The sequence below is a fragment of the Pan troglodytes genome, chromosome 2 (assembly GCF_028858775.2).
Source record: "Pan troglodytes isolate AG18354 chromosome 2, NHGRI_mPanTro3-v2.0_pri, whole genome shotgun sequence".
Lineage (NCBI taxonomy): Eukaryota > Metazoa > Chordata > Mammalia > Primates > Hominidae > Pan > Pan troglodytes.
The window spans coordinates 68,236,007-68,250,477 of NC_086015.1; the positions used below are offsets into that span (position 1 = coordinate 68,236,007).

Here is a 14,471-nt window from a genome sequence, read left to right on the forward strand (position 1 = left end):
CTATATTGTTGATGCACTTCAGGGCAAACCCAACACAGGACCACTTAGCCTGCTCTGCAAACAGCTCTACAAAGACCATAAATGTCACCACCAAATTGGTGAGTGCTAGTTCAAACCTTTGCACCTCTCTCATTCCTCGAGACATCTGTGTCCCTAAGGATAACAATTCTGGCTTAAAAGAAATCTTGGGAAAAGGAGCCAAGAGTTTTTCCTGTTGAAGCTAAGTGGGAGGAGGCTAGTGGGGAAGTGGGCTCGATAAAACTGTCTCAAAAATAAGTTCCATCTTAAGCTCACAGAGGGAATGAGAGAGTTATTTCAGTTTCTTAAATGGAAGTACAGCCCCGAAAATAAAAAATAAAAGGCTTGTTGATGCAGAGGCTTGAAAGCCTGTGTGAGATTGAGGGTATCACTGAGGAAAGATTGCCTTGTAACAGAGCTTTCTTGTATTACACCCAAAGCTGTGTACCATCTGAGGCTGATTCAGGAAAATACTCAAATCTCCTGGTAATTTCCTGCAGACAGGACGTTTAATCATCTCCAAGCCTCCACCGCAAAAGAAAAAAAAAAAAAGCTAAACCAAATGATTCACACTCTTAAAACGAATCTGCCTTCAGAAGAAGAACGGTTTTCTGGTCTTGAAAAGCAGCCACAATTTGTTATTCTAACAAAGTGTTCCTTTCCTCCAAACAGAAATAAAAGTTGCTCAAGGAGGGCTTGTCCTGATTTCTGTTCTGCATTTCTTGAAACTTCCATCCAGTCAACAGTTTCTCCTGGCAGGTTCTCAGAAATCCAGAGAGAGCTGGGTAGTCAGTGACTAAGAACACAGGATCATTTTTATATGCCTCCCTAACCCCCACTTTTTGGCCCCATGGGAAGATGCTTTATTGTAGGATGAGCAGAATTAGCTGCATATATAAATTCTTCACTGCCCAGCTCACTTGACACCTTTATCTGAATTGCCCAACAGGCTGGGAAGATTTGGCAATTGATGATTTGAAAAGGAAAGGCCCAGATCTTCCCCAAGTGGTATTTGTTCTGTCTGTACAGACAGGGCCATGTCCATGTCTCTAATTACTCAACTAGCTGCACAGATAAAAACATTTGTGTACAGAAAGCAGGGAACTCAAAGTATACAAATGATTCACACCACCTAAACAACTGCAAATAAAGGCCAGCCCAGCAAAATAAGGGCTTCTAGAAGCCAAAATAATTTAATATGGGCGGAAATGGAATTTGGCAATCCACACATCAGACTCTGCTCCAATTTTGGAAGGCATGTCTTCCAGCTGCCTCATCTTAAAAAAAAAAAAAAGTAAACTCTGACCCTCTGCATTCGATTCTCAACCTCTTGCTTAGGTACACCCAAGTGAACAGACGGGTGGGGGGAGCTGAAACCTCATCTTTTAAATCTTACCCAGCACCTACCCACAATCTTTCCTGATTATTTTGGTTTTAAAATTTCCCAGGGCACGGCTGCCCAGGCACCCCAGATTTGTAATCCCAACCTTCACCAAGTCCTGACTCTTCCAGCATCTGAGAGGGTGCATTTGGCAATTTGGAAATTAAGAATTAACTCTCTCATCTCCAAACTATACACTCCCCCATGTAGAGCTAGGAAGGGCTAGGAGAAGGGCCCTCTCCACCTACCCCAATTCAGAAAGAACACATTAACAAATCCAGAGTTGCTTCATTACCGAAGTCCACCAAGAAGCAAAGAAATGGATTTTTAAAGTTCTGGGAAAATAAACAACTTTTATCTTTTCGGGGATATAAGCTCAAAATATAAAGGTATGTGGGAAGAAGTCAGTCATGTTTTAAAGTAGATCTTCCTGGAGATGTGAAGAAATATTTTGAATAGAAAATAACTAGGTCATTAACAGTAAATACCTTTTAAATATTTCGGGGAAAATGAATTCTAAGAGAATAAAGGCTATTTAAAAAGCAAGTCCAGGGATGTTTTCATGTTCCCTCTTAAGTAGTCCTAATACAATGTTACCACCATCGCCTCGTGATATTATGATTACCATTGCTGGTTAATAAAGTGGCTGCGCGAAAGGTGGCTGACACTCAGACCCTCAGTTCACCAGGTCCCCACCGCGGGGCTCCTGACTTCCCAGCGTCTGGGTGGCAAAGCGCATCTCTCCCAGAGCTTAGTTTCCAGCTGCAAGGCCCCTTTTTCAGGGGAGCTCCTGAAACCAGGAGCAAACATGCCCCTGCGCCGCCCTCTGTGCTCCCCGGCTATGGGGGGGCCACTTACCCGGCTTAGCCTTGCATTGCTCCGACGCTGCGGCGCCTCTGCCGGTCCGGGAAACTGGGGGGAGCCGGGGGAAGGGGGTTGGAGACCCAGGGGCAGGGGTAGCGGCCGCAGCTAAGGAACCCAGCGGGGCGTCGGCAGCCAACTGCCCGGAGCCGAAGGGGGCCCTGCAGGGGCTGCGCACAAGGCGGGTAACATTCCCGGGGCGGCAGCTGCTCTGTGCGCAGCTCCGGATCCAGGAAAATCGCTCAGGTCCTGGGGAGAGCAGCTCCAAGCTCTCTGGGCTGCCTCCCGGCTGCTTAAAGGGACACCTCCCCACCTCCCACTCCGCTTATTGGTGAAAATCTCGAGCCACAGGCCAATCCTAGGCCTGTTCCCAAATTGAGATTTCAATCAAGGGAGCTACTACTTTAAAATTAGAAAGGGCTAATGGAGTGCTGAGCCACCTTTCAAAAGCAGAAGGACACAGGCTCTCTGGCCCTCAGACCAGAGGTCCTGAGAGCTGGCAGTGGCTGGAAGAGAAAGATTCGACTGTGCCACGCACACAAGGAACAGGGGGCATGCTGGACTCCTAGGCTTCACCCCTCCTGTGCCCCCCTCAACCCACTGCTGTCCTTCAAGGCTCATCCAGTTTATCACAGACACTGGAGGCCTTCGTGGCTCTCTGCTCTTCGTGCTCCTAAAGCCTTTGCTTATGTCTCTTTTCAGCCACTCATCACATTTTCACTTTTTTGCTTAATCTGTCACTCCCTTTACACTGTAAATTCTACCTAGGTAGGAATGTTTTTATCAAGGCATATCACTCCCTACCTGGAACGTCGTGAGCTCTCAGTAAATGTTAGTTGATTGATTGAATGAATGAATACACGAAAGAATGAACAATGAAAATATGTCCCATGTTGGCTGTGCCAGTACAATTGTTAATTAAGAGAGTAGTCAAAAGGCCAGGCATTAATTTCACACAAAACTGTGTTCATATACGGACTCTCCCTCTTACAGGTAGGTAACCTGCATTTTAGTTTCCTTGTCTGTAAAGCATGATCATGAAATTTACCATCTCATAGGGTTGTAGTAAAGATTGCATGAGCTCATGTTTAGTCCAGAGGAGGCGCTCAGTCAATAACCTCGGACAACTGAATAGTCAATAGCTGTTGTTATCACTGCAATTAAAATACATTTGCTGGAGATTTGGACTGAGTCTGACTGCTGATTTGACTTTGTAGTGAGCACAGTTATTAATGAAACAAACGTGAATTAAGTGCCAGCTCAGTGCCAGGCCCCATGCCAGGTACTAGGATCATCAATGAAAGATAAAGTCCTTGACCACAAGTAACCCATAGTGGTGGCAGGCGGAGGAGGGGAGAGAAGGAAACAGACGAAGTGAATAATGCTAAATGATATACAAGCAAAGACATATGTAAAGGAATGTTTATTGTAGGATAGTTTATAATATCAAAATAACTGAAAACATAATTATCCAATAATAGAGGACATTAGTAAATTATGATACATCCATATGATAGAATACTACACAGTCATGAGAAAGAAGAGGAAGAACTAAGTGCATCAGTATGCACTGAGCTCCACAATACATTGCTAAGTACAGTGCAGATAGTAAAACATATTTCTGCTTGCACAAAACATCTTCATGTATTACGTATGTGCACATACATATGCTGTATATGCAAAAAGTACTTCTAGAACCATGCCTAAGAAAATGATAAAGGTTGTTGTTACTGACAAGGTGATTTGAGGCCTAGGCAGATCTAAGAGGATAAGGACACTAACGTTTCATCATATGTCCTTGTATATTATTTGAACCTTTTACCATGAGCTTGTAACAAGGTCCTGGTTCTGGCAAAATGGCAAATGATGACAACCTGAAAATTCCAACTCTTCAAATACCTAGACATGCTAGATAAAATATAACAAAAATTATTTTAAATGCCTAGCTGACTCACAATAAAGAAAGGAAGGCTGGGCACGATGGCTCACACCTGTAATCCCAACACTTTGGAAGGCCACACCAGGAGGATCACTGAAGCCGTGAGTTCAATATCAGACTTGGCAACATAGCAAGACACCATCTCTACACAAAATAAAAAACTAACTGGTTGCAGTGGTGTGCACCTGTAGTCCTAGCTACTTAGGAGGCTGAGGTGGTTGGTTCGGCCCAGGAATTCAGGGCCACATTGAGCCATGATGTCACCAATGTACTTCAACCTGGGTGACAGCATGAGACCTTAGGTAAAAAAAAAAAAACAAAAAACAGGAAAATACCAAGAAATAAAGAGGTAATTAAAAACAAGAGTAAGAAGCATGCAAAGTTATGCTGTGGCTATGAGAGAGAGGGAAGAGTGGTTGGTGGCAGACAAAAGGGTTGTCTTGGTTCCCTAGGGGCTAGGATTGTAATGCCCACACAGGAGACAGACAGTGCCTTGGGACAAAGAGAAGCAGGAAGCTGTTACAAGACCTTTGTAGAAAGCCAAAAATATTCACTGAGGGCTGCACCTTCAATGAACAAATAGATTGGAAAAATTGACAACCAGCTAGGTAAAACTTGTCTGTCTCTACCTGTATTGTGGGTGAGAGGGAAATGTTTTAACTGAGAATGAGAAATCCTAGGGCTGTGTCTTTCATGAGATTCTAGGAATAACAAAAGTCAAAATCAGGAAGCTCTGACTAAAAAAATTAATATAAAATTAGTCCTGTTCGTGACATGCCAGGAATGCCTTACAGAAACAAATGAAGATTTCTCTGGCCACTTCTACAACCCAGGCTACAACCAATCCCACAAGCATGAGATCCCAACAGTAAATTATACAACATCCAAGAAACTGATGTTACAAGTCAACAAATAAAACAATAAGAGGCTCAAGAATTACAGGTCATAAAACAATTGAAATTCTGAAAAGGAACTGGGAATGAGAAAGTTTATTAGGATTTAAAACACTGAAGCTAAAATTGAAACCCTTAAAAAGAACAACACATGATGAATACTCCTCTCCATAGATCCACTAAAATTAAAAACTCAAAGGACAGGTTAAATAGACACTAGTAAAGAGAGAAACGTAGATCTCACGACACCACACAAATAAAGCACAAAAGGATAAAGAGTTGAAAAATATCTGAGAGATAAAGAGATATGGAGAATAGAATGAGAAGGCCCAATGTATGTGTAATAGGACTCCCATAGGGAGAGACCAGAGAAATCAGGAAGAGCCAATAACTGAAGATATAATGGTTGAGAATTTTCTGAAATCTTTAAAAATCATGAATCCTCCCATTCAAGAAGCACAAGCCATCTCAAACAGGATAAACATAGAACATTTGCAAGTATTAATTATTCAAAAAACAACAGTTAATAAAAAACTGAAGTGGGGAAAAATAAAGCGGTGTGATAATGCAATGACAACGGTAAGTAGCAGACGGCACTTTGTAGTCCAGAAGAGAGGCAACTTCTGCCATCCCACATTTGAAGCTGGACTCTATTTTCCTGAAATTTTCATCCCCAAATATAAGGAATACAAAACAATAGCATGTTCTTGAAGACTTAGCTTTGTATTTTCTATGGTGTCCAGGTGCCCAGGGCAAAGTGGCAGAGATCTCCTGGGAAAGATGCATTTATTCAGGCACCAAACAAAAGCAGTAAAAAACAGAAAACAAAACAAAACAAAAAGCCCCAAGTCCCTGCCCTCAGGGGTCTTACTCTGGTGGTAGAAGCAGCTATCACACAATGGAGAACGTGATAATAAGGGAATAGAAACTGCTATGGAAACTCAGAGGAAGAATGTCTCAGCTAGCTTTGCAGGGAGAGGTGGTAGCTCAGGGAAGGCTTCTTGCAGGAAGTCACATCTACCATGAGGGACCTGGTATCTTTAGGGGAAAAGATTAGAATCAGATCTGCCTTTAAACCTCAGTACTGCCACTTATTATCTTGTGACTTTGGTCAGGTTGTGTAACTTCTCCAAGCTTCATTTATCTCATCTGTAATGGAATTCTTATCACTAGTCTTGGGGCTGTTTTGAGAATATATATTAAGCATGTAGCAGAGCGCCTAGCCCATAATTAATTTCTACTAAATAGGTATCCAATAGTATTATTAGATAAAATCCAGTGCCTGGGTAGAAAAAAAAAAAACCCTTCTGTTTTCAAAGATGATTCTCTTCTAACAGTTAAAGACAGAGACTTCAGTCTACTTTCATGAAACTACCCTGAGAAATATAAATTGTTTACTGAGTATCTATCGTATGAAAGACATATCATCATCAAAATACAGAGTTATCAGACCTGGTCTTTTCCATAAAATAATTTCAAATCTACTTCCCAAAATACAACTAATAAGGGCTTCCTATGTTAAGTGTCAAATAAATGATTTTCTCCATTGTTAAATCTTGAATCTGTGACAAAATTCTTGTTCATATCATTAAACCTTCAGATTCCCAATTACACATCAAGTTGAAAGAATTCAGCGTCAAGCAGGAGGAGGATTAAATGGACCCTCCTCAGCATTACTCAATAGGTTTGTGGATGATGGGGATGATAGATAGAGAGGAAACTTGTAAAGTCCAGCCAATCATTGCCGGGCTGTGCCAGTGCTTGGTGGAGAAGAACACAGAGCTATCTAGCCAACCTGGAGGAATTGCCTAAACTGAAGTGAATGAAATTCAGTAATGGCAAAGGTTGTGCCTGCCCTTTGGAAGAAGCACTGAACTGTAAAGTCTTAGGAAAGAATTGGGCAAGGGCATGCTCTTCCATTAATTCCTTCGTGCACTACTTAACAAACATTTATATAGCATCTACTATGAGATATAGTTTACCATGTAGGCTGGGTATACAGGAAGAAACAAGACTAAAACACAATCCCTGCCTTCAGGAGCATAAAATGTAGTAATTTGAGATCCTCTTTACTTGAAAAACAAGGCACTCTGACATTCTTCCTTCTACTGTCCAGTGAGTACCTAACTTTTGTAACCATCTTGAGTATACTCCTGGGAGTAAACACCACTTGTTTCACAACGGAAATAGATCTCATGTCTTGGGCTAGCATCAATTGATTAGTAGTGGCTTCCTGGAGTGCTGACTTGACAAGAAGTCATGCTGCGTTGGCAGGAAAGCATGCTATGATTGGTTAGTGATGTCTGTCATGTGGATGGATAAGGAGTGACAGCACTAATGCTATAAATTTGACATCTTCCATCTAGTCCAACCCCCTCATTCCACAGATGAAAAAACAGAACAGATCTTTCTTTTTTCCTGTGGCATTTAAATTCAGCAACACTTGCAAGGGCAACCGAGGAGAACCTCCATATCCGAAATGTTGCTGAGAGAGAAAAAAACCTATAGCTTAGAATATTTCTGATGAGCTTTTAAGATATGAACTCAAATCCTTGAGCAGCCTTTGTATTCTGCAACAAACTGACTAAATGGAGAAAGCTAGTAACTTTGATCTCCCCATTAGCTACAAAGTGTATCCCCCTCCACATATACAAGATTATATTCAATATACATAATTTGAGGATGCTTGAGAATTTAAAATGCATTGAGGGACAGAAATGTCTATAAACTGAATATATTTCAGAAACACAAAATGAACAAATACATAAAACAGCAATTAACATGTTATTTAAGAAAGGACAAAGATTTTTATCATTTTATTCTATTAAATGGTATAGATATCATCAGCCAAACAAAGGAAAAGAAAAGCTCTTATTTATTTTCATACAGACACTTTATATCCTGGGGACTCTGTAACAGTAACTAAGGAGATAGGGTTTGTCCCCATTCAGCAGGTCTATGCCCAATCTATCAACACTTACAACCATCACCCACTCCAATCACAAAGAATCCAATCCAGGCTCCTTGGCTGCAAAGGACAGAATGGTAAAAACGGACAACAGATAAGCAGTAAGTCCAACCTCAGCCTCATTCAGATACAAAGAACAAATTGTAGCATTTGATTAATATGCCAGCTCTTCTGTCATGCCAACTGCAAAGTGAATTTTCTGGAAAACCAACTCCTTGAGAAATAGGTCTAATTAATTCAGTTATATAAACTCCAGTGAAATATTAGGGGGAAGGGACAGGAGACAGAGAGTGAGAAGGAGGCTAAAGGAAGGAAGCAAGGAAGGAGGGAATGAATGAAAATAAGTGAGGAGATTATGAAAAGGATGCTCTGGAGATCCTGGGTTACTTTAAGAATCAAGGCTGGGCGCGGTGGCTCACACCTGTAATCCCAGCACTTTGTGAGGCTGATGGAGGCGAATCACAAGGTCAGGAGTTCGAGACCAGCATGGCCAACAGGGTGAAACCCCGTCTCTATTGAAAATACAAAAAATTAGCTGGGCATGGGGGCAGGCGCCTGTAATCCCAGCTACTCAGGAGGCTGAGGCAGAAGAATCGCTTGAACCCTGGAGGCAGAGGTTGCAGTGAGCCGAGATTGTGCCACTGCTCTCCAGCCCCGGCGACAGTGTGAGACTCTGCCTCAAAAACAAACAAACAAAACAAAACAAAAAAACCCAAAAGGTATATTCTGACTTAAGACAACAGGAATCATATTTATACTTCAATGAAATGCACTGTTGAAGGTATGGATAAGAAATTAAAAGATGGCCTACTCAAACAACTCTGTAATACATACATTTGTTAGACTAGTTTTTATCCCCCCCAAAACTCAGTCATTGTCATATGACCTTCAGTGTATCTGCTAAATCTGCTTTCACTAAGTACCATGTTTGTCATTTGTCATATTGAATATACCTTATATTATTATTTACAATGAATAAACAAATTGTGATACATCCACACAATGAAATAGCACTCAGCAGTTAAAAGGAAATGAATAAAGCTGGGCGTAGTAGCTCACGCCAGTAATTCCAGCACTCTAGGAGGCTGGGGCGGGTGGATCACCTGAGGTCAGGAGTTTGAGACCAGCCTGGCCAACATGATGAAACACCGTCTCTACTAAAAATACAAAAAAATTAGCCGGGCATGGTGGTAGGTGCCTGTAATCCCAGCTACTCGGGAGGCTGAGGCAAGACAATCGCTTGAATCTGGGAGGCGGAGGTTGCAGTGGGCTGAGATCTTGCCACTGCACTCCAGCCTGGGCAACAGACAGAGTGGGGCTCTGTCTAAAAAAAAAAAAAAAAAAAAAAGCAAATGAATAGATGCAATGAGACAGATGAATTTCAAATATATTATGCTATATGAAATGAGATAGACTGAAATGGCTATATACTATATGACTGTACTATGTGACATTCCAGAAAAGGCACAATTACAGAAACAGAAAGCAGATCAGTAGTTGCCAAGAGTTGGGGATGGGAGGTGAGGATGCTCGAGAATTTAAAATGCACTGGGTGGGGGAGGGGGGGGCAGAAATTTCTATAAACATACAGGTAGCATGAGAAAATCTTGGAAGTATTCTGAGTGTAGGAGTGGTTATATGACAGTATATTACCCTATGCATACTGTATATTACTATATGCATTTGCAAAAACTCATGCAAGTATAAACTAAGAATTAATTTTATTGTATGCAAATATAAAAAGTGGAAAACAAAAACAGACAAAACCGCAAAACTTAAAACCATCCCTCGTAACATTTTGGTTTTAATTATTCCTGTATTAAATATTTGCCTGTTATCTTACTTGCTACTTGCTCTTATAAAGATGTTTAATGAATTGCTCAAAAAATAGTTCATGAGGTACTGTTGCCTGCTAAAAATTGTGAATCTAAAGTTGCTCTTTCTTCATTAGAAAGGAAAATGACGAAATTTTAGAGGTGTGTCAACCCTAACCCTCAAATGAGACCTCCTCCTTGATGCCTTACAAGGTTTGGAAGACTGAAAAGAGAATGTTTGTAACTACATGGAACTCAATGTCAGTTCTCGAATTGACCCTGCATCCCCCTCACCCATCTCACACTTTGGGAAACAGTGCTATAGATCCAAAACTCCATGAGGGAAGAGATTGCACCTGTCTTATTGTTCACATCATCCTCAGTATCTAACACAGCAGGCACTTGATAAATATCCGTAAAATGAGCATGTGAAACCTCTCTGCAGTGTCTCACACTCCACCCTCCAGGTGAGAAAACTCCTGAGGCAGCGCAGTTCATCACAAGCCGGCATTCCTCCACTGCAGATCACAGAGAGCAAGTCCAGCCCCTCTTCCGCTCAACATCCTTCCAAACCTAAGCCTTGTCTTCTAGCAACTCAGTTCTGTTAAGTGCTGCTTGTGGGACATTGTTTCAAACCTTTTTTACCACCCCAGCCACTCAAAATGTGACATCCAATTAAACAAGAACAAGGAATTATTGTCAATATTGTCAGGTGAGATGTAGTTACGTAAGAACACATCCATGCTTTGAAGAGAAACATGTTGAAATATGTAAGGCTAAAATAACACAGCATCTGAGATGTGCTTTGAAACATTTAGGAAGGAAGCAGGAAGGTGGGATAAAGAGAGGGAGGTCAAGCAACAGGAAATTTGGACATAGGAAGAAAATGTAGCTAGACTTCGATAATTGTTAAATCTGTTATGTGGAGATACATTGTACAGCTCTCTCTTTTTATTTTAGAGACAGGGTGTCACTCTGTCACCCAGGCTGGAGTGCAGTGGCATAACGATAGATCACTGCAGCCTTGAACATCTGGGCTTAAGCCATCTTCCTACCTCAGCCTCCAAAGTAGCTCAGACCACAGGCACATGCCACCACGTCTGGCGAATTTTTTAAATTTTTTGTAGAGATGCGGTCTTGCTATGTTGACCAGGCCAGTCTCAAACTGCTGGCCTTAAGTAACCCTCCATCTCAGCCTCCCAAAGGTCTAGCTAGGGTTACAGCTGTGAGCCACTGCACCTGGCCTGTACTGTTCTTTTGATTTCTTATTATGTTTGAACATGGTCTTAGTAATAAAAAACCTTCAAGCATGATTTGTCCAGGGCAGGGTGGAGTGGGTTTATGCCCTCCTCATTCCCAATACATGATTTCAACATCATATTAATTTGATAAACACTGAACAGTTGACCAAAACCTGTTTAAGATTAGTTGTTTTTCTTTTTGTTTTTTGTGTGTGTGTGTGAGAGATGGAGTCTTGCTCTGTTGCCCAGGCTGCAGTGCACTGGTGCCATCTCAGCTCGCTGCAAGCTCCGCCTCCCGAGTTCACGCCATTCTCCTGCCTCAGCCTCCCGAGTAGCTGGGACTACAGGCACCTGCCACCGCGCCCGGCTAATTTTTTGTATTTTTAGTAGAGATGGTGTTTCACCGTGTTAGCCAAGATGGTCTCGATCTCCTGACCTCGTGATCCACCTGCCTCTGCCACCCAAAGTGCTGGGATTACAGGCGTGAGCCACCACACCTGGCCAGTTGTTTTTCTTTTCATTTGTGGTGTGTGTGTGTGTGTGTGTGTGTGTGTGTGTTTTCTTTTTCCTCTACACATCTCTCACTACACTGTCTATTCTACAGCTGGGTAATTGGGTGTCTGACTTCAAGGGCAGTTCTGCTCATTTTTAAATTTTTCATTCAGCCTTTCAATAAACAAATCAGTACCAAGGGCAAGTACCTAGATCATCCCTACTTGTGCAGATACTAGGGATTTGCAGTCTGCTTCTTACTGCCATGTACCATCCATTCTATACATTTCTAAATGTTTCACTATGACTGTCAACAAAAGAACCACCCTGGGAATTTGACAATTCCGTAGATTTCTGGGCCTCACTCTTGGAAATTCAAATTTATTATGTTTGGAACAGGATCTAGAAATTGTATTTTTAAAGCTTTCTCAAAACCCAACTAATATATTTATTATTTCTCCACTATATCATTAAGTAGGTTAGGAAATTGATAATGAATTCTAAAGACTGAATAGAATCTCTTGGCTACATTTGTGGGAAGGAAAGAGGGAGGAAATTGAAATATTTATATTATCTAAATTTGACTGCCCCTAAATTGAAAAAGCAAACATTCCAGGACAGAGGGGAAACAGATGCCTCTTAAGCTCTTAGAGCATTTCTAGAAGAGGTAACTTGTATGTGCAGGGAATCTAGGTGTCAGTATTTGCATTTTCTGGGCCTAAATCTTGATGCCTCTTTTCTTGGTAGTTGTGGAAAGAGTTTTTGGCCCTCTGTTTTTAGGCACATTACTTTGGAGGTGTACACCACATTTGGCCATGCTGACGGGAATCCACTGGCTCTCTCTTGTGTGCACTCTCTCTCTCTCTCTTTCTCTCATTTTCTCTCTCTGAACCTGCTGCACCAAACACTCTCCTTTATGTGATGTCTCATGTTGATAAACTACTATCCTGCCTACCATTGACTATCTCCTGAATGGTTGCATGACTTTTCACTTTGGGGAGCTTTTTTTTTTGTTTTTTTGATCTGTTCCTCTCCTCCCTTCCCCCTGCAAAAAGCAGCACTGGGAAGACAGAGGTCACATCTTCAAGGCTCTCTAGAATTTCTCACAATGCTTGTAACAACGCTAAGCCAATTGTAGACACTTACTCAATCTTTACTAATTGATGGCCATAGAATCCCCACTTACCACTCTGAATAAGCGGAGAAGAGGTATTGCATGCTACTGCCAAAATCCACCTTCAGAGTGAATGACTTGGAGCAACTTGCTCACATTCAAAGAACTATGAATATATCAGTAGTTACTTACAGAAGAGAGTACTCTCTCTCAGGGTCAAGTGATGAACAATTACCATAAGCTGCCAATCATAAAGTCTCAATGCTCTTTGCATTTTAGTCTCTTTGCTGCTGCTCCCCTCTGGATATAAAGTTTGAAGTTTCCAGTTACTGAACTCCTAGTTAGGTGACAGAATTTGGGAGGTTTCCAAAAGAAAGCCTTACATTTCCATTGCCTGTTGAACACTCTGCCCTCATCTGGAAGAGCAACAAAAGAATTTCAAGAATTTGCCTTTCCTAGAATGATCAGCAGAGGTAGAGGAATGTAGAGCAACTATTAACTAAAATAAGTTAAATCCAAAGACGTCATTTATCCCTACTGACCCGATTGCTCTTTACCACGGAATTGAAAATTCATAATTGAACACTTTTAAAAAATCTATTTATAATATGAAGCTTTCACCTTCAGATTTATTTTCCAAGATGAATTCTAGAATTGGTGCTTGTAAGACCTGAACTTACCAGCTAATGTACAATTTCCTTTCATTTCTGTGATTATCAGCAGGTCAATTTATATGACTCTGGTAATTGCAATGTGTGGGGTTGATTATTTCTCAGAATCATCTATTCTAAAGAATAAATAATTATGGACAAAATTGAAAGCCTGAACAAAATTGAAAGCTATGGATTCACAGCTTTCCTGGGGTGGCATAAAAATTACCAGGCTGTAAAAAGGCAACCTTCAGTCTGTCCTGATTTAACTCCCTAGTGAGTTATGCCAATGAGACCAAACAGAGGTCCACAAGTTACCAAGCAGAGTACTACAGCCTTGGGAAGGCAGAAGTCACATCTGGTAAACATATACTGTAAGAGATGGAGTATATGTGTTTCTGGAAAACTGTAACTCATAGCAACTCATTTTCTTGATGAGAGTGGCAAAGGCCTGCCAGTTATGACACCACCCAGGTCCAGCTTCCATAGCAAATACCACTACATGATCACAGAACTCTTTCCAGCTGGGCCTGCAACCAGCCTCAGAATGTTTCTTAACACAACTCTCTGATAAAGGAAGCCCTTATTTGGGACAGGTGCAGTGGCTCAAGCCTGCAATCCCAGCACTTTGGAAGACTGAGGCAGGCAGATTGCTTGGGTACAAGAGTTCGAGACCAGCCTGGGCAACATAGGGAGAAACCATGTCTACAAAAAATGTAATAAATTAGCCATGTATGGTGGTGTGCATGCACCTGTAATCCCAGCTACTTGTGTAGCTGAGGTGGGAGGATCTCTTGAGCCCAGGAGGTCAAGGCTGCAGTGAACCGTGACTGGGCCACTGCACTTCAGCTGGGGCAATGGAACAAGACCCTGTCTCTAAATAAATAAATAAATAAATAAAGCCCTTATCAATTGATTCCAAATGACCTGCAAGATGAACTCCATTTGCCTCCTGCTGAATTAAATGTGGTAACAGTCATCCCACTTCTCCTGTGCGCTAAAGCCACACTTGCATTTCACTGAAAACTTTTTAAAATATAGCGGGGGGAGAAAGAGAGAGAAAATAGAACCAAAAAAACGGAAGAACATGTATATACTTA

At 41.5% G+C, this 14,471-nt stretch overlaps 1 protein-coding gene across 3 annotated transcripts in view; it reads right to left on the reverse strand.

Annotated features, from left to right (window-relative positions):
- PRICKLE2 (prickle planar cell polarity protein 2) overlaps positions 1 to 14,471 on the reverse strand; it is a 351,644-nt gene that overhangs the window by 171,834 nt on the left and 165,339 nt on the right. Inside the window, exon 1 of one of the 3 annotated variants that reach the window (XM_009445785.4) lies at positions 2,258 to 2,562. The exons of the other annotated variants lie outside the window; for them this stretch is intronic. The gene's annotated coding sequence lies outside the window, so the exon portion shown is untranslated. Of the gene's footprint in view, positions 1 to 2,257; positions 2,563 to 14,471 lie in introns of those variants that run through there. 3 annotated transcript variants of the gene reach the window in all.